This window comes from Sceloporus occidentalis, unplaced genomic scaffold, assembly GCF_023333645.1.
Source record: "Sceloporus occidentalis isolate IW3139 unplaced genomic scaffold, rSceOcc1.0.p SCAF_1, whole genome shotgun sequence".
Lineage (NCBI taxonomy): Eukaryota > Metazoa > Chordata > Lepidosauria > Squamata > Phrynosomatidae > Sceloporus > Sceloporus occidentalis.
In genome coordinates, this window is record NW_028316981.1 from 9460298 (window position 1) to 9484551 (window position 24254).

At 44.5% G+C, this 24254-nt stretch overlaps 1 pseudogene across 1 annotated transcript; it reads right to left on the reverse strand.

Annotated features, from left to right (window-relative positions):
- Positions 1-924: 924 nt before the first annotated feature.
- LOC149320649 (uncharacterized) lies at positions 925-23467 on the reverse strand (annotated as a pseudogene). Its single transcript, XR_016279209.1, has 6 exons — positions 23408-23467; positions 17255-17728; positions 9199-9307; positions 6996-7081; positions 6675-6795; positions 925-3484 (listed from the first exon to the last, which is right to left on the reverse strand). The product of XR_016279209.1 is annotated as an uncharacterized LOC149320649 (transcript).
- Between the last annotated feature and the right edge of the window lie 787 nt (positions 23468-24254).

Consider the following 24254-nt stretch of genomic DNA (forward strand, 5'->3'; position numbering starts at 1 on the left):
CATGCAGGAAATGCAATCAAATCATCTCCGACAGATGGCCATCTAGCCTCTGTTTAAAGACCTCCGAGGAAGGAGACTCCACTACACTCCGAGGAAGTGTGTTCCACCGTCGAACAGCCCTTACTGTCAGGAAGTTCTTCCTTATGTTGAGGTGGAATCTCTTTTCCTGGAGCTTGCGTCCATTGTTCCAGGTCCTGTTCTCTGGAGCAGCAGCATCTTTGATGCCTATTCATTCTGAACATTCCTCTGGGCTATACCCTAAGTTGAGTCAACCAAGGATTTCCTCTGGCCCTGCTTGAATCTGCACCTTCTCCCTTGTCGCTCCCTACTTCTGGAATCACCTTTCCGTGAACTTGCGGACTTCCAACTCTCTAGATTACTTTAAGTCCGAATTGAAGATAACTCAGTCCAGGGATGCCTTTCACCTCTCATCTTTACATCACAATTTTGTGAGTTTATAATCAATTATTTGTATTAATTTGCACTATTTCAGCCTATTGTGTAATTTCAGTATAATCTTATTTTATTAATTTTATATCTCCTCATTGTTGGTTAGATTGCATACCATAGGCAGACTTTTATTTAACTTAATCTTTGGTTTGTAAAGTGCTGTGTAAAGCCTACGGCGCTCTATAAAATAATCCTAAAGGTAAACATGATAATAATAATATAATAAATTCATAGACATTTGAAAAAGCTGTCCCATTTAAGAAACCTTCTGTCCACATATCACTCTCTCTGCTGTGGACAGATAAAGTATGTCCCAGTTACCAAAGTAAATGTGTTCCTTGGTATTCCTTCCAACTCTAAGATTCTATGATTAACAGACATTTGGTACCAAAGGTAGAAATAACATGGAAAGAAGAGGAGTAAGTTCCTTCACTACAAAAAGAAGCAGTTCAACATGTTTCATCAATGGCTTTATTCAAAACTAACATGTAAAATAAACAATCACATCAGGCAAAGCTTACATAAGTAAAGAAAACATTTTCAACCTTTTTGAGAGTACTTTAATAGTTCTTCCAAAACAATCCAGGGATTCTTTGGTTTCACTAGCCTTAATTTTTCTGATGATTTCCATTTTGGGGGGCCTAACATTTATACTGAGGAGGATAATTTTTTAAAACATGCTGTAGCTAATCTGCATTCCCCTTTTCTCTGTTTTTGTTGTTTCTGCATGCTAGGTAAAAGATCCTGGAGGCAAATGCTGTTTACATTGTCTGTTAAAGGCAGGCACCTGTCCTAGGATCAGTTACAGCATAATTTTATTCTTTCTTGGTTTAAGCTTTTCCACACTCCAGGAATTTGTTATTCCCCTCCTGTGTGAATAGCTTGATGACGTGAGGTCTGTCTTCTGAATACAACCATTTCCACACTAAAGGCATTTGAATGGCTCCTCCACTGTGAGTTGCTTGATGATGAATGTAGGTTTTTTCCTCCATGAAGCCTTTCCCACACTCCAGGCATTAAAAGGGTTTCACTCCTGAGTGAGTTGCTTGATGACAAGCGAACTGTGCCTTCCGAATGAAACTTTTACCACACTCCAGGCATTTGAATGGCTTCTCCCCTGTATGAGTTGCTTGATGACCAGCGAAGTCTCTTTTGTCAGTGAAACCTTTCCCACACTCCAGGCACTGAAATGGTTTCACTCCTGAGTGAGTTGCTTGATGACTAGTGAGCTGTGCCTTCTTAATGAAGCTTTTACCACACTCCAGGCATTTAAATGGCTTCACTCCTGTGTGAGTTGCTTGATGATGAATGAAGGTTCTCTTTTCCATGAAACTTTTCCCACACTCCACGCACTGAAAAGGTTTCACTCCAGAGTGAGTTGCTTGATGATGAGTGAGGCTTGTCTTCCGAGTGAAACTTTTACCACACTCCAGGCATTTAAATGGCCTCACTCCTGTATGAATTACTTGATGATGAATAAAGGCTCTTTTTTCCACAAAACCTCTCCCACACTCCAGGCACTGAAAAGGTTTCACTTTTGAGTGAGTTGCTTGATGGTAAGTGAGGCTTGTCTTCCGAGTGAAACTTTTATCACACTCCAGGCATTTAAATGGCTTCACTCCTGTGTGACTTGCTTGATGATTAATGAAGTCTCTTTTTTCCATGAAACCTTTCCCACACTCTAGGCATTTAAATGGCATCATTCCTGTGTGACTTGCTTGATGATTAATGAAGGTTCTTTTTTCCATGAAACCTTTCCCACACTCCAGGCATTGAAAAGGCCTCACTCCTGTGTGGGTTGACTGATGACAAGTCAGCTGTGCCTTCCGAATAAAAGTTTTACCACACTCCAGGCATTTAAATGGTTTCTCTCCAGTGTGAGTTGCTTGATGACAAATGAGGTGCGTCTTCTGAAAAAAGCCTTTTCCACACTCAGTGCATTTAAATGGCTTCTCTCCTGTGTGAATTACTTGATGACGAGTGAGATGTACCTTCCAAGTAAAACTTTTACCACACTCCAGGCATTTAAATGGCTTCTCCCCACTGTGTCTTTTTTGATGATGAACTAGTTGTGTCTTCCGAATAAAACTTTTCCCACACTCCAGGCAATGAAATGGTTTCTCTCCTGTGTGAGTTGCTTGATGACTAGTGAGATGTACCTTCCGAGTAAAACTTATACCACACTCCAGGCATTTAAACGGTTTCTCTCCTGTGTGAGTTTTTTGATGAGTAATGAGGTGTGCCTTCTCAATATAACCTTTTCCACATTCCAGGCATTTAAATGGTCTCTCTCCTGTGTGGATTGCTTGATGAATGGCGAGACGTGTCTTCCTAAAGAAACATTTTCCACACTGCAGGCATTTAAATGGCTTCTCCCCACTGTGTCTTTTTTGATGTTCAGTGAAATGTGACTTCTGAACAAAACCTTTTCCACACTGCAGGCATTTAAATGGCGTCTCCCCATTGTGTCTCTTTTGATGATAAATGAAATAAGTCTTACGAGTAAAGCTTTTCCCACACTTCAGGCATTTATATGGCTTCTCTCCTTTGTGAACTGCTTGATGACAAGAGAGGATTCTTTTATCAATGAAATGTTTTCCACACTCAAGCCAATTAAAAGATATCTCCCCTGTGTGAGCTGCTTGATGATGACTGAAGTCATCATCCAGGCATGTAAATGGTTTCTCTTGTGTGTGAATATTTTCAAGTGAAATAAGACCAGATATGTTTTCACACTCACCACCTTTGAAAGATTTCCCACTTGTCTGAATTCTCCTGTGAAGATTATGGCTTGGATTAGAGATGAAGCTTTGCCTACATGCAAGATGAAGATATTTATTTATTTCTTTTCCTTTTTGTCTTAATCCTTGGATTGAGGGCCAATGAACATTGCTTTTCTGAGCAGGGTTTGTGGTCCTACACTCCTCTTCAGTATCAGTTTTTCTTTCCTCTTCTTTTACCTGTTTGCACTGGTCTGTTTGCACCAATGCTTCGCATGATTCCCCTTTATACACAAGCAGTTGTACATCACTGCCTGGAAGGGAGAGAAAGTACTGGTCAGAAAATAAGAAACAAATAAACACACAAGCTTCATTTATCTACATCTTCATACCGCCTAAGCAGTGTCTAAGCGGTTTACAATTGTAAGCAAATTTGCCCCCAACAATCTGGGTACTCATTTTAGTGACCTCCTCAGAAGGATGCAAGCCTGAGTCAAGCTTGAGTCCATTTGCTGGTCTTGAACTTGCAACCTTGTGGTTTTGACTGAGTAGCTTCAGTACAGGCATTTAATCACTGCACCACCAGGGCTCCTCTGGAAATGGAAGGCAAAGTGTCAACCCCTTTTGTCACCTAAATTCTTTCACGCTCAGAAGACCAGAGAGAGGGAGATGGAACTCCACAGATCTCCATTGTTTCTCTTAAGATATTAGCTCTGCTGAGCCTTTCTTCATCTCTTTCCTTGGAAGCAGGCAGCTCTACAGATTTTGGGATCACATGAATTAGTACTCTGACATCATCTCCCCTGCCTGTCCCCTTAAACACAATTATCTTCGTTTTCCTGTTCTAATGTTCCTTAACCATTGTAAGCCTCTGTGAAGGCAATGTCTGGATTGCTTCTGATCTTGAATATGTTACAAAATTTATGTATTGCATTCTCTTAAGATACACAGGGATTTCCCTCTATCTATCTTATTCTGCCTAAGCATGTGACTCCTGTCACTCACTCTTGGAGGCTGGTTAACAAACTATCTCTCAAGATTCAAAGCTGCCTCCTCTCAGTCTCAGTTAGAGTAACAGTCTATGACATCCAGGGGTAGGCATCCTTTTTGCGCCGGGGGCCGGGTTGCTGTTCCTCAGACAACTGGGGGGCTGAAGCCAAAAAAAAAAAAAATTAAATATTTTTTTTAAAAAATTAATAAAATAAATAAACCGGGACAAATGTAGGACAAAATTTTCAAATGGGGGACACTTTTTATAAAAAAATGGAGGACACGCGAAAAAATCTGCTGGTTTTTAAAAAAATGTTAATATAAATGCATGTTTCTGAGGCTTCTATAGACAATTGCCCCCCTTGCCCGCCTCCTCCTGTTAGGCCAAAGGCCTCACACCCTCATGCGAGAGGCCAAAGGTTCCAGCGGCAATCGGCGGCAGGACCGGGCTGGGGCCAGTCCCAAGGCCTTGCCAGGCCGCATCCGGCCTGTGGGCCGCACGTTGCCCACCCCTGGTCTACTCTGTGTGAAGTTAATACAGTCTCTTCCTGCTATATATTAAAGATTATGAGATTTCATCTCTCTATCCAAATCAGTTAGGATAGGATTTAGTTTATGTCTTTATTTATTAAAGTCAGTATTATTTGTTTTTTAAACTACAAACTTGCTATTTTTTGGAATAAGTCTTTATTCTTTAGGAAGGCAGATTTAGAATAAATAGTCTGACCCAGACTTTTGCTGTTCTGCTGATGAAAGCTGAACTCTAACTAGCTTAACTTTCATACTTAAATCTTTTAAAAGGAAACAAAAATATGTATCACCTTGGGAAACTCAAATTGCACCCCACAGAATAAGGCGTGCCAGGAAAGGAGGGGACTTTCTCACAAATGGAAAGGATTATGCCATATGGCATTAATGTAGAATGAGTATTATGCAAGTGGTTGCATCCCTGTTCATTGAGGGTCAACTCCCAGCTGTTACACCCATCTGGTTAGGCTGAGAGACGGGTTGAAATACTAATCTGAAGAACTCTATCTGTGGACTTAATTTAGGGTATAAACAACACACAAAAAATATCTGGCACTCTTCCATTTCAACTGTTTTTTATTGTATGAGGCACTTCAACAACAAATTCTCAAGGCATGTGAAAATTAGTTCAGGGAACAGCATGACCAGGTCTGCTTATACATCCATGACAAAGTATCTGCAATTTATGCAGAACATCTTTACAAAATTCTAGTGTTCTAATAAATATTTTAAAATTACTGTATTTGGAATATCTAATCCTAAAATTTCCATATAACAAGGTAAGGTACCTTCATTATTTAGTCCAGTTTTGCTTAGTCAGTGCAAAAAAAAAAGAAAAAGAAAAAGATTTTTAACAGCATGACAAAATATCTTGTTTAACTGGAAAAGGGAGAACTTGCATAGTGTAGCTGTTTGATCTAGTCCATGAAACCAGGTTTCAAGTGCACTGTGTGGTCTTTGGCTTGTGACACCCTCTCAGCCTCACGGGAAGGCAATGACAAACTGCCCTTGAACAAACCTTGCTAAAAAAAGCCTATGATAGGTACATCTTAAGGTCACTGCAGGTTGGAATGACTTGAAGGGATGGAGGAGAAAAGTCTTTTGAGATCACTTTGGCTTTGTATCTCAGAGCCAGTATGGTGTAGTGGCTTGAACATTGGACTATGGCTCCAGAGATCAATGTTTTAATCCTGCTGGATGACCCTTGCCCAGTCTCTCAGCCTCAGAGGATGGCAATGATAAATTCCCTCTGAAGAAATATGCCAATAAAACCCTATGATAGGTTGGACTTAGGATCACCATAAGTTGGAAATGACTTGAAGGCACCCAGAAACAACAGCAAACAGAATGCTATGGGATGTTGGTTCTCCATTCATGCTAACTAGCGCCTGACTCCACATCAGGTCTTGGCTCTTTCCACCTCTTTGCAGGAAGCCCTGGGCAAGTGAAGACAGCCACTTCCACTAAGCCCTCCTCCCCACTCTTCACTGGAACATTCTGACTCTATGTCCATCTTTGGCGGATTCAGTGGGAGGAACAGGACTTAGTGAGACAAAAAAGCAAGATGTGGCTGCTATCCACTTCTGCCTTCTCACTTGCCCTTAAACAATCCAATATTTCATTTTTATGGTGGTTCCACTGTGACATTTGGAAGAGGTAAACCAAGTCATTGAGGGGGAGATACTTCTAGCAGGTCTATCAATGCTCCACCCAATGGTCCAAGCACAGGAGTCCAACATGACCTCGGCCAAGATCTGCTGGTGAAGTTACTAAATAAAGAGTTTTCTGAGTTTTAACTACTGAAGCCTGGACTTTTGAGCTTGGTACCCTGCTGGACTTGACAGCTTCCTTAGAAAGTGGCGAGAAATCAGGGAAGCTAGAAGAAAATCACACGGCCTGCTTTAATATATTATGGGTGAAGAAGACTACTCAGAGTGACTTTTCAGCTCCTGTGAGGTGCTCATTCACAAAAAAGAAGAGACTTACTCAGAGAGGACAGGATTCCCAGAGTCTCCTCCATCGCTTCCCAATGAAGGGCCCTTTGGCCTGGGTCTAGCATAGCCCACTCCTCCTCCGTGAAATTCACAGCCACCTCCTCAAACATCACCTGACAAAAGAGAACCATATTGTTTCAGATTACTCAAGAAAATTGAAATTTTTACAGGATGCCATCCACATGTCCCTTGAAGGGCATGTTTGATGGAAGCAAAGGAAAATGACAAGATTCTTTGGAGACGATGGAGTGGTCAAAAGGAGATAGGCACCCAGCCCAGTCTTTTCTTGCCTCCCTTGAGATCTGTCCCCTACCTGATATAGACTTGCAGGAGCTGGTATGAACCCATCAGGATTAAGAGATGTGCTTGTACACATAGGCTCAGTCTTTATTCCACCTCCTGTGAGGAACAGAAAAAGGAAGAGAATGTTACTAACCCTTTTCTCTTCTTCCACCTTTGAGGATCCACCTTCGAGGACCTCTGTGTATGTAAATGTAGCAAACATCACACCAAATGCACAAAATGTACTAAGAGGTTACAGTAGAATCAAAGTAACTCTGAGTTTGGCATGGATAAAAAAAACAGTTAATAAATATTTGCAAAGCAAGTAGGCCAGCATACCACAAGAAATTAAACAGCCCAAAAAGTGTAACAGACTTGAAGGACAAAGCACCAACATTTGGGCGAGAAAGAAATGGAATGGAATTGCAAGTAGTCTAGGTTCCTGGTTCTTCCTTACATAGAGAGGAGACAGGACCTGAAGATGGACTCTGGGCTGTTTGATAATGAGGATATCCCACGAAATCAGCCCTTCCATTCATCTTTTGTCACTTATAAACATGCACAGCTATACACCAGATAACCAAGTAGATTTGTTTCTAGGCATTACTGTATAAATACTGTATAAAGTCAACCTCATGTATAAATCAAGGGCAGGTTTTGGGGTATTTTGATATGACCTGTGTATAAGTCAAGCATAAAACTTAGGAGCATGTAACAAAGGCCATAAAGGATTCAGCAAAGGAAAAGATGCCAAAAAGCTTTAAACAATTTGGCAGGCATAAGGGTTTGTGCTCACCCTAAAGGTTGGCTGGATGAGGAAGGAAGTATGGTAAATGGTGGCTAGTGGAATGTAGGGCAGGTGGCTAAGAAATAGGAATGTAAAGGCAAGAGTTAAGGTACTTATTAACTCTTATCAGAAAAGGAACAATCCTCTTCTCTGAGCAAAGTGGCAAAAGGTGAGAGCTTATTCCATCCCAGGAAAACCTAAAAGAAACACTGACCACCTCTATTCTCTTGGTGCTTCTTTGAGGGGAATCTCCAAAAAGCAGCTGCATGGAACAGAGAGTACAGGAAGTTGGTGCTTCTTTTAAGTTATCCTGAGACACTGAAGAAACAATCCAGTATGACATCACTTTAACTGCTATGGCTCAATGTTATATAATTCTGGGAATTGTAGTTTGTTGTGCCACCAGGGCTCTCTGATAGAGAAGGCTAAATGTCTCACAGAACTACAGTTCCCAGAAATTGCAAAAGCTAAAGTCGTGTCAAATTGGATTATTTCTGCAATGTGGATGCTGCCTCAGAGATGGGAATAGGTTTGATTTTGTTTTGGTTTTTTGATAAGTGTTAAATACATTACTTTTATTGACCCACAGATAGGTTGACCAAGCTTTTTGGTGTCAATTTTTAATTAAAATTTCTAGACGTACATGAGCATACACAGTACTTCCTTAACAGAACACCTGGCCGTAGAGACAGAAGTAAAGGAAAGAATAAGAATAGGTTCCTGCACTTCAACATATTTCAGCAACCTTTTTCTTCAAAACTAACAAAAGGCACACATGCATTCAAAGAACTAGGTCAAGATAAACCTTGCATAAGTAAACAAAAAACATTTTGAACTTTCTTCAGACTATATGATGGCTTCTTTCAAAATGTATCTGGAGAGTGACTTATTCTGTCACTAGCCTCCACTTTTTTTCTGGTTTCGACTTTGGTAGCCAGACTTACCAATCTCTTCATTGTTAAAGCCTGCAAGGGCAGCCGGTGAGGTGTTTATCTGCTCTTCCCTTTTCTCTGTTTTGTAGGTCACACACTGTCAGTAAGGGAAGCTGGTGGCAGCTGCTATTTACCTTGCCTTTTGTAGGAGAGCACTAATCACAAGAATAGGATGGTCTAGAAAAACATCAGTTCTTTCCTACGTCAGGCTTTACTGCATTGTTTCTGCAGACACTCTTCTTATACTGAAAATGTGTGGTTCGTCAGTCCTCCTTCACCAATGCCAATCTGACCAGAAAAATTCCAGCTACACAGAAGATGTAGAAGAAAAGGAAGGCTGGACAGGCATAAAAAGTCATTGTTATATTGCTTAACTGTCAGAGGCTTTCTTGACTGAGGTATACTTGTAATTTCACTGTGCTGGTTAGGCTATATAAAATGGTTCAAGTGCTGCAAACCATAAAACCTGGATATTTCAGAAGAGAGTCAAGTAGGAAATTACTCTTGACCCTTACCCACTGAGGAGGACATTCCTTCTCCTTCATGCATAATCCACTTGGGCAGCTGCCATTGACTGGATTCAGGACACTTCTCCACCACAGCCATTGCTTCCACAAACAAATCCTTCAGGGAGGCACAGAAAGAGAAGAATTAGGAAAAGAAAGGAAGAGACGATGCCTTGTGGTGCATCATCCACACTTACCCATTACACTTATAGATAAATCTTCTAATGATGTTTTGCAGCTTCAACACAGTCTCCTCAAGGTGTGTAGGACTTCAGCTTCCAGCATCCCCACCCACCTGGCCATGGGGGAAGGGGAAGACTGAAGTTCCTGTCCAACATAGAATCATAGAGTTGGAAGAAACTAAAAGGGCCATCCAGTCCAACCCCATTCTGCCATGCAAGAACTGTCCATCAAAGCACCTCCGACAGATGGCCATCCAGCCTCTGTTTAAAAACCTCCAAGGAAGGAGACCACCACACACCGAGAAACAGTGTTCCCCTGCCGAACAGTGTTAGAACATTAGAAGTTCCACCTAATGTTGAGGTGGAATCTCTTTTCCTGCAGCTTGCATTCATTGTTCCATGTCCTATTCTCCAGAGCAGAAGAAAACAAGTGTGTACCATCTTTAATGTGACACCCCTTCAAATACTTAAACAGGGCTATCATATCACCTCTTAACCGTCTCTTCTCAAGGCTAAACATACCCAGTTCCCTAAGCCATTCCTCATAGGGCATGGTTTCCAGACCCTTCACCATTTTAGTTGCCCTCCTTTGGACACGCTCCAGTTTCTGAACATCCTTTTTTAATTGTGGCACCCAGAAGTGGACACAGTATTCCAGGTGAAGCCTAACCGAAGCAGAATAAGTGACACTATTACTCCCCTTGATCGAGACACTATACTTCTATTGATGCAGCCTAAAATCACATTGGCCTTTTTAGCTGCAGCATCTTTCTGTTGACTCATGTTCAACTTGTGGTCTATTAGGACTCCTAGATCCCTTTCACATGTAGTCTCCGTAAGTAGGTATCCCCCATCCTATATCTGTGCATTTCATTTTTATGCCCTAAGTGCAGTACCTTATATTTCTCCATGTTGAACTCATTTTGTTAGCTTTGGCCCAGCTTTCTAATTTATTAAGGTCATTTTGAATTTTGATCCTGTCCTCTGGGGTATTAGCTGCTCCTCCTAATATGGTGTCATAAGACACCACATTTGGAAAAACTGACATATCTAATGCATGGAATCTTAATAAAATACTTTATAACAAACACTGCAACAGTTTTTTTAAAAGTTATTCTAGTTTTGCAATGTTGTTAGCCACATTATTTACATAAACACTATCCTGGCATAATATTAAGCACATTAAGGAATTGTGAATTCTCATACATATGTACTACCACTGCTTCTGACAAACTGCTTGTAGTGTAATATGCATGTTTGGATTTGCATAAATATGCAAATTGTCCAGGATTGCAACCTTGAGCTAGTTTATTTGATCTCAAACCAGTTTCATTGTATTAACCCTCATCTCCACTGGCTTTGGCTGCTATATTGAAACCTGTTGTATAATCATGATGCTTAGAACCATTTTCATGATGCAAGAGCACATCTTAGATCTCATACAGTCCTTTCTTTGGTAATACATTGAGTCATTATTCATCAGACATACTTATTCTACTTGTCAGTATAGAAAATAGGGTTCTTTTAGGGGGTACCCTTTTTAATAAATTTGTGATAAAAAGAGTGAACCTGAATGGGAGAAAATGGAGATAAATTTAATAAATCAGTGCCTAATGCATAAACATCTAGGATTATGTGAAATCTAAATATGGGTATGCTATCGTCTCAGGAAAGAATGCTATGGAAATTGCTGAATTGTCAACACAGTAATACAGTAGCCCAAGCCAATGGTAGTGGCCAAGCTCAACAGAGTACAATTAAACTGACTGGAGAACTAACAAATTGGTTTAAGACTGCCTTGAGTTCAATGAGGTGTACTCCTGAGTAAACATGCCTAGAATTATGCTGCAAAGGGTTTATTGGCAGCAGGGGAATGGATGTCTGAAAGTGGATGACAAAGGAACTTTCAACTGAGCTAAATTTTAAGTGGAACATGTATAAGAAATGGAAAAAATGGGGAAATCACCAAAGAGGAATTCAAACAAATAGCAAGCACATGTAGGGGTAAAGTCAGAAAAGCTAAAGCGCTGAATAAGCTAAGGCTTGGTAGAGAGATTAAGAACAATAAAAAAGGCTTGTTGGGGGAGGGGGGGGGATGTCCGCAGCAAAAGAAAAAGAAGAAAGTGGTAGGGCCATTATGTGGACAAGATGGCAAAATGCTAACAGGGGACAGAGAAAAGGCAGAATTACACAACAAATTCTTTGCTTCAGTCTTCTCAGAAAAGACAAAGGGTATTCAATCTGAGAATAATGGAGGAGAGGACAGAATACGGGAAATTCAGCACAGAATAAGTAAAGAGATAGTACAGGAATATCTGGTTAATCTAAATGAATATAAGTCTCCAGGACCAGATGATCTACATCAGGGGTAGGCAACCTTTTTGAGCCGGGGGCCGGGTTGCTGTCCCTCAGACAACTGGGGGGCCGAAGCCAAAAAATAAATAATGTTTTTAAAAATTAAATAAACAAATAAACCAGGACAAATGTAGGACAAAATTTTCAAATGGAGGACACTTTTTTTTTAAAAAAGGAAGACACGCAAAAAAAATTGCTGATTTTTAAAAAAATGTTAATATAAATGCATGTTTCGGAGGCTTCTATAGACAATTGCCCCCCTTGCCCGCCGCTTGCCCCCCTTGCCCGCCTCCTCCTGATAGGCCAAAGACCCCGTGCACTCACACGAGAGGCCAAAGGCTCCAGCGGCAATCGGCGGCAGGACCGGGCTGGGGCCGGTCCCAAGGCCTTGCCGGGCCGCATCCGGCCCACAGGCCACAGGTTGCCTACCCCTGATCTACATCCAAGGGTATTATAAGAGCTGGCAAATATAATATCAGAGCCATTGGCAATAATCTTTGAGAACTCCTGGAGAACAGGAGAAGTCCCAGCAGATTGGAGGAGGGCAAACGTTGTCCCCATCTTCAAAAAGGGAAAAAAGAGGATCCCAACAATTAGCGTCCAGTTAGTCTGACATCAATACCAGGAAAGATTCTAGAGCAGATCATTAAACAGAGAGTCTTTGAACATCTAGAAAGCAATGCCATAATCACAAAAAATCAACACGGGCTTCAGAGAAAGGAGTCATGCCAGACAAATCTAATCTCTTTCTTTGATAAAATTACCAGCTTGGTAGATGAAGGGAATGCTGTGGATAACATATATCTTGATTTCAGTAAGACCTCTGACAAGGTTCCCCATGACATTCTTGCAAACAAGCTAGTAAAATGTGAGCTAGACAAGGTAACTGTTACATGGATTTGTAATTGGTTGACTGGCCGAACCCAAAGGGTGCTCAACAATGGCTCTTTTTCATCCTGGAGAGAAGTGACCAGTGGGGTCCCACAGGGTTCTGTCCTGGGCCCAGTGCTATTCAACATATTTATCAATATCTTGGATGACAGAATTGGGGGTAAAGTTACCAAATTTGCAGATGACACCAAATTAGGAGGAGTAGGTAATACGCCAGAGGACAGGATCAAAATTCAAAATGACCTTAATAGATTAGAAAGCTGGGCCAAAGTGAATTTCAATTAATTTCAACAGGGAGAAATGTAAGGTACTGCACTTAGGGTAGAAAAATGAAACGCACAGATATAGGATGGGAGGACACCTGGCTGAACGAGACTACATGTAAAAGGGATCTGGGAGTCCAAGTAGACCACAAGTTGAACATGAGTCAATAGTACGACCTGGCAGCTAAAAAGGCTAATGCAATTTTAGGCTGCATCAATAAAAGTATAGTGTCTAGATCAAGGGAAGTAATAGTGCCACTATATTCTGCTCTGGTCAGGCCCCACCTGGAATATTGTGTCCAGTTCTGGGCACCACAATTTAAAAAGGATGTTGGAGAAACTGGAGCCTGTCCAAAGGAGAGCGACCAAAATGGTGAAGGGTCTGGAAGCCATGCTTGGACTGTCTGAAGGAAGAGGCCCCTCCCTCCTCAACTGTCATCTCGGCCTCAGAGGGAGCCATCAGGCAGACCAGCAATATCTTGGACTGCCTGAAGGAAGAGGCCCCTCCCTCCTCAACTGTCATCTCGGCCTCAGAGGGAGCCATCAGGCAGACCCAGTAACATCAGGGACTGTCTGAAGGAAGAGGCCCCTCCCTCCTCAACTGTCATCTCGGCCTCAGAGGGAGCCATCAGGCAGACCAGCAATATCTTGGACTGCCTGAAGGAAGAGGCCCCTCCCTCCTCAACTGTCATCTCGGCCTCAGAGGGAGCCATCAGGCAGACCCAGTAACATCAGGGACTGTCTGAAGGAAGAGGCCCCTCCCTCCTCAACTGTCATCTCGGCCTCAGAGGGAGCCATCAGGCAGACCCAGCAACATCTTGGACTGCCTGAAGGAAGAGGCCCCTCCCTCCTCAACTGTCATCTCGGCCTCAGAGGGAGCCATCAGGCAGACCCAGCAACATCTTGGACTGCCTGAAGGAAGAGGCCCCTCCCTCCTCAACTGTCATCTCGGCCTCAGAGGGAGCCATCAGGCAGACCCAGCAACATCTTGGACTGCCTGAAGGAAGAGGCCCCTCCCTCCTCAACTGTCATCTCGGCCTCAGAGGGAGCCATCAGGCAGACCCAGTAACATCTTGGACTGCCTGAAGGAAGAGGCCCCTCCCTCCTCAACTGTCATCTCGGCCTCAGAGGGAGCCATCAGGCAGACCCAGCAACATCTTGGACTGCCTGAAGGAAGAGGCCCCTCCCTCCTCAACTGTCATCTCGGCCTCAGAGGGAGCCATCAGGCAGACCCAGTAACATCTTGGACTGCCTGAAGGAAGAGGCCCCTCCCTCCTCAACTGTCATCTCGGCCTCAGAGGGAGCCATCAGGCAGACCCAGCAACATCTTGGACTGCCTGAAGGAAGAGGCCCCTCCCTCCTCAACTGTCATCTCGGCCTCAGAGGGAGCCATCAGGCAGACCCAGTAACATCAGGGACTGTCTGAAGGAAGAGGCCCCTCCCTCCTCAACTGTCATCTCGGCCTCAGAGGGAGCCATCAGGCAGACCAGCAATATCTTGGACTGCCTGAAGGAAGAGGCCCCTCCCTCCTCAACTGTCATCTCGGCCTCAGAGGGAGCCATCAGGCAGACCAGCAATATCTTGGACTGCCTGAAGGAAGAGGCCCCTCCCTCCTCAACTGTCATCTCGGCCTCAGAGGGAGCCATCAGGCAGACCCAGTAACATCAGGGACTGTCTGAAGGAAGAGGCCCCTCCCTCCTCAACTGTCATCTCAGCCTCAGAGGGAGCCATCAGGCAGACCCAGCAACATCTTGGACTGCCTGAAGGAAGAGGCCCCTCCCTCCTCAACTGTCATCTTGGCCTCAGAGGGAGCCATCAGGCAGACCCAGCAACATCTTGGACTGCCTGAAGGAAGAGGCCCCTCCCTCCTCAACTGTCATCTTGGCCTCAGAGGGAGCCATCAGGCAGACCCAGCAACATCTTGGACTGCCTGAAGGAAGAGGCCCCTCCCTCCTCAACTGTCATCTTGGCCTCAGAGGGAGTCATCAGGCAGACCCAGCAACATCAGGGACTGTCTGAAGGAAGAGGCCCCTCCCTCCTCAACTGTCATCTCGGCCTCAGAGGGAGCGATCAGGCAGACCCAGTAACATCAGGGACTGTCTGAAGGAAGAGGCCCCTCCCTCCTCAACTGTCATCTCGGCCTCAGAGGGAGCGATCAGGCAGACCCAGCAACATCAGGGACTGTCTGAAGGAAGAGGCCCCTCCCTCCTCAACTGTCATCTCGGCCTCAGAGGGAGCCATCAGGCAGACCCAGCAACATCAGGGACTGCCTGAAGGACGAGACTTCTCCCTCCTTTGTCACCTTGTATTTGTATTGCATTAAGATTTTTACTGTACACCGCTATGATCATTGCGGAATAGCGGTCTATAAATAAAACATATTATTATTATTATTATTATATTATGCCCTATGAGGAACGACTAAGGGAGCTGGGGATGTTTAGCCTGGAGAAGAGAAGGTTAAGAGGTGATATGATAGCCCTCTTTAAATATTTGAAGGGATGCACATTGAGGAGAGAGCAAGCGTGTTTCCTGCTGCTCCAGAGACTAGAACAAGGAGCAATGGATGCAAGCTCCAGGAAAAGAGATTCCACCTCAACATTAGGAGGAACTTTGTGACAGTAAGGGCTGTTCAACAGTGGAACATACTCCCTCGGAGTGTAGTAGAGTCTCCTTCCTTGGAGGTCTTTAAGCAGAAGCTGGATGACCATCTGTCGGGGATGCTTTGATTGTGATTTCCTGTAAGCCAGGGGGTTGGACTGGATGGTCCTTGTGGTCTCTTCCAACTCTATGATTGTAAGTGCTTAACATTATGAGAGGGTAGCTTTCATGTCGTAAAACACATCAGTGCTGTGCAATGAAGGGAGACATTTGTAAGAGGTGCAGACAAACCAGGAATGTGGGGAGACAGAACACTAAGGGGCCGTTCAGACTGCGAAAAACACCGGTTTTCAAACCGATTCTTGCACGTGAAGTTCATATTCACCCCGAATCCCCCACAAGCGAATCAGAGGCTTGCACACCCGTTCCGTGGCAAATGCCCCTTAGAGTGGGTTACAACAAATCGGTGCAAATAGCGTTTCTTTTGAGAAACCCCGGTTCTGTTGAATATGAACTTGTGCCCAATCATGACCGGGGCAAATTGAGGGAGGGATTTAGGTCAGAGGGTGGGCAAAGGGCAGGGCATTCCCTCCCATCATCAGAAGGGAGGGAGGAGGATGAAGAGGAGGAGGAAAGAGCTGAATCTGGATGCAAAGGGGTGACTTTTGGGCTTCAGAGGTGGGGGTGGAGAAAGTGATGAAGGAGGAGGAGGAAGAGGAAGATGAAGAAGCTCGGAGAAAGAGTCAATGGGCATCCCCGAGGAAGGAGAGGGTCTGAAGGAAGGAGGAGGAGAGATACATAGATATATAGATAGATCGCGAGCAGGAGCAAGGGTCAATTCAGGGCAAGTCAGGGCGCTACAGCAAGGGATGCCTCTGCCATCCAGCAGAGATCTTTTTATTTGGATTTTATTTTTTTATATGCGCATATTCTTTCCTTTGGAATGACTGCTGCAATGAGAATGAATTAGAATTCGAATGTACTGTTGCAACTTGGCAAATTGATACAGCTGTTGCTACTGGTTTCAGGGGTAGCCTATTTTTTCCTTTGGAATGACTGCTCCAAAGCGAATGAATGTTAGAATGCGAATGTAATGCTTCTCTTTCCAGTTAGGCAAATTGGTAAATTGATACAGCTTTTGTACTGTCTTAAGGAATTCAGGGGTAGCCTAGGGAAAGTTTAAAAAAATGCATCCTTTTCTGGCATTCTGAGGTGAGGAATTAATTTTATTGTTGTTGTTGTTGTTGTTGTTATTATTAATTATTATTACCTGTGTATGAGGCATTCTGGGGTGCCAAGGGAGTGGGATACAGACTACAGAGATGGCACTAGCTTTCATTTTGGGGTTGAAAATGGGGCCAAGGGCAAATAATAATCTACAACACTGACCAAATGCCCACAACACACACACACACCCCAGAGGTTTTTAAATTTGACAAGTGGTGCCTGGGCCTTTAAAAAAAAAAGGAGGGATGGAAAGCACACTTCTGATGCCCCTATCAGTGCTGGAAACGTCACCTATGACCATCGCGGAACTAACTTTGATTGACAGCCAGGCGCCTTCACTTTAAACCCGAATTCTCCAAGAGGGCATTCATGTTAAAATGCCCCTGATTGGTAGTCAGCACTTGCTTCCGGAGAGATTCGGGAGGGAGCCCCCCGAATTTGACCAGTTCCTTCCGGAGCAATACCGCCAGTGTGAATGAGCCCAATGATCCCTATGTTGAGAAGGCCAAAAGCCAAGATGAAATAACCAGAATGAAATGGCCTCACCTGTTCCTGCTTTGTTTTTTTCTCCTCTGCCTGGCTCAGGAGGAAGGCCTCTGCCAAGGCCACTGCTTGGGAGGTTGTCTCCGCTCCACACTCTCGAACCCAGCTCCCCATCTCTTGGGGAAGGATGGCCAGGAACTGCTCCAGGATCACCAGGTCCAGCATCTCAGCCTTGGTGTGTCTCTCTGGCTTCAGCCACTGGCAGCAGAGATAGTGGAGCCAGCTGCAAACCTCCCGGGGTCTCAAAGCCTCCTCCTGATACTGTCGGAAGTTCTGGCATTGGACCTCAGAACTGAGCATCTTTTCCTCCAAGCTCCTCTGCATGGCTCTTTCCAAGAACTCTCTTCTGTACTTAGCTGACCAGGATGAAATCCTTCTCCTAACTTATGGAAGACTGAGTCTTGTTTCCAAAATGGCAGGAAATTAGTTTCCACTTTTACCAGATGTCTCAGGTGAAATAACTGGGGACACCAAGTCCTACAAAACAAAACAAGATAGCCTGTGAAAGAGCTGCTCTGAAGACTCTCTTGAGAAAAGAAGATATTTTACAGCCAAATCTAAGCAGAAAAGTGGCTCCCGCAGAGCTCTACCTTTCACTCCAGCCTCCCTAAGCAACAAAGAAACAGTGGTAAAGACAGTTTCCTCTTGCAGACACTCACAGAACATGGATTCCTACATGTGCACATTAAAAACTTACTTCATGTCATAAATTTCCTGGAAGATATTTCATAGCTGAATATGCTGTCTGAATTTAAAAGACCATTAGTCTTCTGGCAGACTTACTCAGATGATATTTAAATTGTGAATTTTAAACAATGAATGTTAAATGTGGGTCCGAAACATACTGAAGAAATAATCCACTTTGAGACCACTTTAACTGCCCTGACTCAGTGCTGGGGGATCCTGGGAATTGTAGTTATTTGAGGCATGCAACCTCTCTGACAGAGAAGGCTCAATGTCTCACAAAACTACAGTTCCCAGAATTCCCTAGCATTAATCCAGGGCAGTTAAAGCTGCCTGAAATTGGATTATTTCTGCAGTGTGTTTTGGACCATAAAGAGTTTTAATATGTGTACTCTTACTTGTCCTTCTAAATGGATGTTTTAACTGATGCCTTTTAACTTGACATTGTTTGTCATTTGCTATTGTTCCCTGCCTCGATCCATGGGGAGAGGCAAGTAAGAAATACTAATAATTGAATAATTTAAATTTTAAATAAAAATAAATTGATGGCATCATCATCGTCGTCATAAATTTGACTCTAGATCAGATCCAAATCTCCATTGGGAGAAGCAGTTTAGGGCTTTGACGAGGCTCTACTTTCCAGTATCCTACTTCATGGCATTCTTCTTGTTGTGAAGCTTTGACAGAGAAGAAGTCCAAGAACCTGGACACTCCCCCCCCCCAAAAAAAAAAAGCCTCGCAGGAGACACAGGAGGTTTTAACCCTCAGGCCCCAAACCCTGTGGCTCCAGAGAACTGCTCCACCCTTGATCCTCTCCCTCCCAGAACGTACTAAAGCAAGTGACAGCACTTGCCCACAGAGAAACTATACTTGCCCATAGAGAGGCCATGGGGAATACTTGCTCATAGGGAAATATAGGAGAACACTTGCCCACAGGGAAACAACACTGGGCACGTATTCCCCAATATTGCCCCATGAGCAAGTATTCCTCAATGATTTCTTATGGACAAGTATTCCCCAACAATTTCCTACGGGAAAGTATTCCCCAGTGATTCCATGTTGGCAAGTATTGTCATTTATTTTAGCAAGTCCGCTCCTTCCTTCCTTCCTTATTATTATTATCCATCATTTAACAATAGCCTGCATGGCATCATGATCTCAGCCCTCAAGTCCCTAAACCAGCTCCAGGCCAAGGAAAGATGGAGGGGGAGTTCTCCCTCCCTCCCTCCCTCCCTCCCTTCCTATTAGTACAGCATTAGTTATTTAATAACTAGAGGGCCACCCTGGCAAAGTGGTCTGAATGTTGGACTAGGCCTCTGGGAGACCAGGGTTCAAATCCCGGCTCAGCCATGAAGCCCACTGGGTAGAGATGTGAAAGCCCCAGTGAAAATTAGAAGGGAAAAAACCCATACTTTTTTGTATGTGTTTTTCCTGAACCATGCTAAAACAAAATATCCCATAATTGATTTTCTTCCTTTTCCTCTAATTTTTTCTTGCCCCCCCCCCCAGGTTTCTCTCTCTCTCCATTTTCCCCTTGTTTTACCCCCTCAGGAAATGGGGGGGGGGGAGAAAATGAGTGATCCTCTCTCAGCCTCAGAGGATGGCAATGGCAAATCCCCTCTGAAGAAATCTTGCCAAGAATGCCCCATAATAGGGTCGCCATGGAATCATAGAGTTGGAAGAGGCCCCAAGGGCCATCTAGTCCACTCCCCTCCTGCCATGCGGGAACTCTTAGTCAAAGGATCCCCATTGACAGATGGCCATCCAGCCTCTGTTGGAAGACCTCCAAGGAAGGAGACTCCACCGCACTCCGAGGAAGGAGTGTCTTCCACTAAAGGTGCCCAAACTTGGACATGGAGCAATGGATGCAACCTAGAGGCACAGATATTCCAGCTCAGCATTAGGAGGAACGTCTTTGTAGTAAGGAGCACTCTGCCTCTGAGGGCAGTGGCGCCTCCTCCTCTGGACTCCGTCCGTTCTTCTGGATTCTTAATACTGTTAAGTAAGCCGCCCTGAGCCCCAGTTCTGGGGAAAGAGTGGGATGCAAACGAACAGAATAAGAACAAGGAGGAGCCTCTCCTCACAGGGCTTCGCGGTTTCCATAAAGCCACAAAAGACTTGCGAGGCCCCCAGCAATAAACAGTGGCTAACGACACGTGCCCTTTAGGAGAAAATCATGGACTTCATCTCCCAGAAGCCTCAGCCATGCGGGCCAGGAGTCTGGGATTCTGGGAGCTGTAGTCCCAAATCCCTTACAGGTTTAAGGGAAGGAGGCCTCCCTCCCTGTCACTGTCAGGGCCTACTCTCCTCCTTCCCCTTCGGCCTCCCCTTCCCTCCTCACAGAAAGGGGGCTCTGCTTCCAGTTGCTGCTGTTACTGTTCCTCGGGGTCTTCCAGGGAGAACTGCGACTTGACAGCGCCTCCTTCCGGGCTCCTCCCTAGGAAAGCCCCCTCTCTCTCTTATCCCGACGCAACCGGAAGGGGCGGGGCCAGAGCTGAGAGTGACGGCCGCGGAGGTCCGAGACCTTTAAGGCTCTTCCTACTCCTTCTCCTCTGTCCTCCAGAGGGAAACAGAGCCCTGGCTAGAAGGTCGTTTCATCCGGGTTACTCTCACGGTGCATCTATAGGAACGCCCTCGTTCTCTCTCTTGTCCTCACACCACCGGAAGGGGCGGGGCCAGAGCTGAGAGCGAAGGAAGGGAGGCGGGCAGACTCCTCCTCCTCGGTCCTCCAGGGGGAAACAAAGACCTGGCTAGAAGGTCTCCCCATCCGGGTTCTCTGCAGAGCCGCTCTAGGAGCAGTCTCTCTCTCACTGTTCCTCACAGGGAAAGGAGAGGGCGGGGCCAGACCTGAGAGTGACAGCCAGGAGGAGGAGTCCAATCGCATCCAAGCAACGATGCCTTTATGGGACCAATCAAAATGCACAAAATTTCAAAGTCAAGGGAATTTAATGTCCTTTTTCAATCACCTTCCTTTGTGAAGGCACAGGCTCCTCCTGTGAAGGCAGAGGACACCGGGGCTGCATTCACACTGGAGAATTAACCCGGTTTGGCACTGCTTTAACTGCCCTGGTTCAAGGCTGTGGAATCCCAGGAGTTGGAGTATGTTGTGAGGAATCCCACAACATACTCCAACTCACAGAATTCCATAACAGTAATAATAATAGTAATGATCATGTTGCCATTATAGCACCATTATCCCCTGAATAAGGCAGCAAAATCGAGCCTCTTTTTATTCACAGGAAAATCCTGAGAATTAAAAAGCAGGGTGATTTTGCCACTTTATTCAGGGATAATGGCACCATAATGGCGATGTGTGTGTAAATCTCCACCAAATCGCACAATAATTACAGGAGCATAGTGCTATGCTCCCATTATTATCGTGTGATTTTAGCCTGTGTAATAAAGTCCTACGTTAAAAGTAATTTTAGCCATTTCAAGGATGCTTACATAAAGCTTCAAAGAAAATACAATGAGAATCCTTCACAGTTGCAAAAATAATAATGTCACACTAAAAATTGCATTATATGAAAAATAGTTTAAAGGAATCAGAACCGACATTTTTGGATAATATAAGACATCCAGCGTGGTGGCAGAGGGGTTTGAGTGTGGGAGTTTGACTGTGGAGACCTGGGTTCGATTCCCCTCTCAGCCATGAAAACCCACTGGGAGACCCACACACTCCCAGCCCCAGAAAGCCCTGCACCTTAGAGTGGCCATCAGTCAGAAATTACTTGGAGGCCCAGGAACATCATTATGAAAGCATCCAGGGAATTCCAGGCAAGAGAGGGAGGCCAAGTCACACAGAGAGGGCTCCTGCTGCCTTCCCCAGAGACGAGGGTCTCCATCCCTGACCCACATGAGACCCCCAGTGGAGGCTTCTCTGCTCAGGGGAAGGGACCAGCCTCTTTGCCCAAAGCCACCTTCACCAGAAACAATTGCAGGAATGGCTCTTTCCATGCTCACCTTCTATGAGGATGTCTTTTTCTGGAAATACATCAGAGTTTTGTTTTATTTTCACTGCTTAATGGCATATTAGACGGTGAAGCTTCTTAAAAATATGGCATAATATGCTGGGCACATAACACTGCTCTTTGTCATTTCATTAGTTGTGTAAGTATGCAAGGGAACATCGTTGTGGTGCAACATACAGCTCACATCTGTTTAACACTGTTATTGGTCTATTTAATTCGTAGTTTGAATATCTTTTGAGTGTCTTGTTACTTTGATAGCACTAAACAAGAGTTTTCTACATTTCCTTAACTAGCCCACAGTGTGGTACAAGAAACTTCATGAATGGCTAGGAGAAGGTGGACAACAGAAAGGAAACTACACCATATTGACCTTATCCTGTAATGCCACAAGTCTGACTGAAAGCCCTTGTAGGTCAGACAGTAGCAATGTAGGGCTGAAAGTAAAAGATCCCGAAGGGTCCTTTGGGCTCTGGACCCAGTGCCACAGACCATACCGACCTTCTTCTTCTTAGGCCCAGATAGGGAGAATGAGGTCTCCTTTGGAGGCTTTTTGAAAGAGCAGCTGGGTGTCCATCTGTCACAGAGAGGGCTTGGATTGTGAGTTCCTGCATGGCAGAATGGGGTCGGATTGGATCTGGCCTTTGGGGTCTTTTCCAACACATTGATTCTATAACCAAGACAACAGAATGTGTTTCAACCTTTGAACAGACAGTAAATAAACCTCTGCAAAGAGTGGTAGACCCCAGGGCTGCATCTGCACTGCAGAAAGAATGGAGTTGGACATCACTTTAATGGCCATGGCTCCATCTTGCATAAGTCTGGGATATGTAGTTTTGTGAGGCACCAACACTCTTTGGTAGAGGAGGCGAAAGACCTTGTGAAACTACAAATCCCAGGATTCCCTAGGATGGAACTACAGCACACACCAGGGTCCATGATCTTTGGGTGCATCTACACTGTAGAGATAATGCAGTTTGACAGTACTTTAAGTGCTGTAGTGCCGTTCTGTAGAATTTTGGGAACTGTAATTTTACAAGGCCTTTAGCTTGTGGTGCTTCACAAAACCACAGATCCCAAGATTGTATGGGATGGATCCAGGGCTATAAATATCCCTTTGGATGCTGATTTTCCAGGCTTTGAATTCTGATTATGAAAAGACACACAAGGGGGATATCTACACTGTAGAAATAGTGCAGTTTGGAACCACTTTACTGACCTTTGCTACAAGATCCCTTTGAATGCTGACTTTCCAGCTTCAGCCACTGAGAGCAAAGGCCAGGAAGAAGTTGGGATCCTTGAGATCCTCCAGTGGAATTGCAGCAAGACTCACCTTCTGATGAGAGAAAGGACACTGCTGGGGTCTTAGGTCCTCAGTCAAGGAGGAGGAACAAACGGTCCCAACAAAAGAGAGGGCTAAGACACTCAGCCAGACTGCAGGCTAAACAGCAAGCAAGCAAGCTCTGATTAGAACCAACTGGTGTCAAGCTGCCATTCCTGTTACCTGTTTCTGGACTCCTGCATTCCTGCTTCAAGCTTCCTGGCTTCTTAGACCTTTGGACCAAGTTGCCCTTGATTCCTGTGGCCTCCTTTGACTCGGACAGGCAAGGACACTCTTGAGCTTCTTGTACTTCACAGCCTCTGCCTGCATGATCTGTTGGTAGATCCTTTCCAGGCAGCTGGGTGCTTTGTGAACCAAGGTACTCCTTTGCCTCGGTCTTCTCAGAAAAGGAAAAGGGTGCTAAGCCTAAGGTTAATGGAGCAGAGGACAGAACAGGACAAATGTAGCACAGAATAAGTAAAGAGATAGTACAGGAATACCGTCTCCAGGGCCAGGTGACCTACATCCAAGGGTGTTCAAAGAATTGGCACATGTAATCTTAGAGCCACTGGCAATAATTTTTGAGAACTTTTGCACAACAGAAGTTCCAGAGGTCTGGAAGAGAGCAAACATTGCCATCTTCAAAAAGGGGGAAAAAGAGGATCCCAACAATTATCATCCAATTAGTCTGATATCAATATCAAGAATGATTCTAGAGCAGATCATTAAACAAAGTCCTTGAACCTTTGGAAACCAACATCGTAATCACAAAAATTCAACATAGGTTTCTGAGACACAAGTCATGCCAGAGTAACCTGATCACCTTTTTTGATAAAATTACCAGCTTCATAGAAAGTGGTGTGTGTGTGTGTGTATCTTGATTTCAGTAAGGCCTTTGACAAGGTCCCCATGATATTCTTGTAGACAAGCTGGTAATGTGTGGACTAGACAATGTGACTGTTAGGTGGATTTGTAATTGGTTGACTGGCCGAACCCAAAGGGTGCTTAGCAATGGGTCCTCTTCATCCTA